Source organism: Pipistrellus kuhlii, unplaced genomic scaffold (genome assembly GCF_014108245.1).
Source record: "Pipistrellus kuhlii isolate mPipKuh1 unplaced genomic scaffold, mPipKuh1.p scaffold_m20_p_88, whole genome shotgun sequence".
NCBI classification, from domain to species: Eukaryota; Metazoa; Chordata; class Mammalia; order Chiroptera; family Vespertilionidae; genus Pipistrellus; species Pipistrellus kuhlii.
The window spans coordinates 38437-41028 of record NW_023425593.1 but is presented as its reverse complement, the minus strand read 5'-3'; the positions used below and the strand labels follow the sequence as shown (position 1 = coordinate 41028).

The following is a 2592-nucleotide window of genomic DNA, read 5'->3' as shown; positions in this document are numbered from 1 at the left end:
TAATCAGGGCCGGCTGAGGCTTGCACTGCCAGCAGTGGCAGCAGCAGAGGTGTGATGGGGTGTCAACTTCCCCTGATCACCGGATTGCCTCCTGCCCCTGAGGACTCCTGGACTGTGAGAGGGGGCAGGCCAGACTGAGGGATACCCCACCCAGGTATGATTTCATGCACCAGGCCCAGTGCATGAAATCATGCATGGGTGGGGTCCCTCTGGGTGGCCTGTGGGGATTGGGCCCCAGCTTGGGCCCCCAGGTTCATAGCCCCAGCTTGCACCCTCAGCCTTGTAATCCCCCAGCCCCACCAAGCACTCTGCTGTATCTGGGCACTGCCCCTTCACCAGCTCCACCATCCTGCTGTGGTCCTGCTGTTGTTGTTCTGCACACAGCATAGCACACAGCATAGCAAGCAGACGAACTCCTGGTAGAACAATGTGCATATTAGGCTTTTATTATTATTGTTATTTTACATATATTTTTAATTTATTTTGGAGAGGAAGGGAGAGAGAAACATCAATGATGAGAGAGAATTATTGATTGGCTGCCTCCTGCATGCCCCCACTGGGGATCGAGCCTGCAACCTGGGCATGTGGCCTTGACTGGAATTAAACCTGGGACCCTTCAGTCCGCAGGCTGATGCTCTATCCACTGAGCCAAACCAGCTAGGGCTAGGCTTTTATTATATAGGATACTAGAGGCCTGTGCATGAATTCATGTACAGATAGGGTCCCTCCACCTGATTGGCAATTGGGGGTGACTGGCAGGGAGGAGGGACCGAAGCCAGTGGGGGGCGGAGGGAGGATGGAATTGCAGGAGGTTGGCTGTGGGTGTCCACTGACCACTAGGGGGCAGCTCCATTGTTGAGTTCCTGCTCTCTGATGGTCAGTGTGCATCATAGCTATCAGCTGGTCCGCCAGATGGCTGGTTGTAACAGTTGCTTAGGCATATAACAAATGTACCTGTCATCCTCGCACAGGGGCCATGCTAATCTCTGTATTGTTCCGATTTCAGTACATGTGCTGCCAATGTAATATGTGCTGCTGGCTGGCATGGCTCAGTGGTTGAGTGTCAACCTATGAACAAGGAGGTCATGGTTCCTGGTCAGGGCATGTGCTCAGGTTGTGGGCTTGATCCCCAGTAGGGAGCATGCAGGAGGTAGCCAATCAATGATTCTCTCTAGTCATTGGTATTTCTCTCTCCCTCTCTCTTCCTCTCTAAAATCAATAAAAATATAGTTGAGAAGAAAGAGGAGGAGGAGGAGGTAAGAGAAAGAAAGGAGTCAAGGATGACTTCAAGATTTTGACCATGAGCAACTGTCAGGGAAAGGTGAAGCTGTCATTGACTGATTGTGGGCAGACTGTGGGTGCAACAGTTTGGGAGTGGGGTAGAGAAGAAAAAAAAAAAACACCACTTGATTTTGAACATATTGAGTTAATGATATCTAGAAGACAGCCAGGTAAGATGAGAAGGCAATTGGATATCAGAGGCAAATTCTGCATTGGAGTTATACATTTGGGAGTTATTTCTGTCTTGATCGCAAAGACACTAGATGAGATTCCCAAGGGAGTGGCTCTTAATTACATTAAAGACCCACTTATTCCAGGCAGTGTGCCAGCTGCTGGGAAATGAGGGGTGAACGGGTCAGCATCCCTGCCTTCAGGAGGCTCCCAGTCCCACAGAGCAGTCAGCCTCATTATTTTGTCCGGGAGCTAGATAGATGCTCTTCACCAATGGCGTCACTCCTGTCATTCACAGGCGTGGCTCTGTGCAGCTGCAGACTCTCCAAAAACACCTCACCCACCTTCAAAGCGTCAAGGATTGTCATATGAACAGCTGATCATAAGCCTTTTATTTTCTAGACCACCTCTGATTTTAAATATTGAAATATTAGAAAGGGGCAGTATTGAATGTCCAACTCAATAGGAGTTAGTCAAGCAGTGGTCAGCAAACCATGGCTCTTGAGCCACATGCGGCTCGTTGGCCCCTTGAGTGTGGCTTTTCCACAAAATACCACAGCCCGGGCGAGTCTATTTTGAAGAAGTGGCGTTAGAAGAAGTTTAGGTTTAAAATATTTGGCTCTCAAAAGAAATTTCAATTGTTGTACTGTTGATATTTGGCTCTGTTGATTAGTGAGTTTGCTGACCACTGAGTTAGTGCATTGAACGCAAAGAGCTCCAGACAGCAGGGATTGTGCCTTATTGTTTATTGCTATAAACCTAGGGCGTAGAACAGTTCTTAGTTCCTAAGCTGTGATCAATAAATATTTGTTGAATGGGTCAGTGACTTGGTAAGATTTTTATGATGCAATATATTTTAAATAGGTGACATATTTTGATTGGAAACTTTGGGCATGCGCTCACACAGAAGTGAGTCAGGTTTTTGCAGTGATTCCTTAACAAGAAATTGAGTGTTATGAGCAAAGAACATGTCTTCTTAGACTGTAAGACTCAGAGAGGACTGAGCCAGCAGGGAAGCTGTAGTGTGTATTGCTTCCAACTCAGCTCCTGCCATGTGGGGCCTGTTAGATTGGCGCAGAGGGTTCTTGTCTAATGGACATGATCAGAGGAGGAGACCTCCGGGAGGTGAACTCTGTCTGA

The 2592-nt window shown here is 47.9% G+C and overlaps 1 non-coding gene across 1 annotated transcript; it reads right to left on the bottom strand.

Annotated features, from left to right (window-relative positions):
* Positions 1–924: 924 nt before the first annotated feature.
* LOC118712358 lies at positions 925–1029 on the bottom strand. Its single transcript, XR_004986019.1, has one exon. It is a non-coding gene; the product is annotated as a U6 spliceosomal RNA (small nuclear RNA).
* Positions 1030–2592: the final 1563 nt, after the last annotated feature.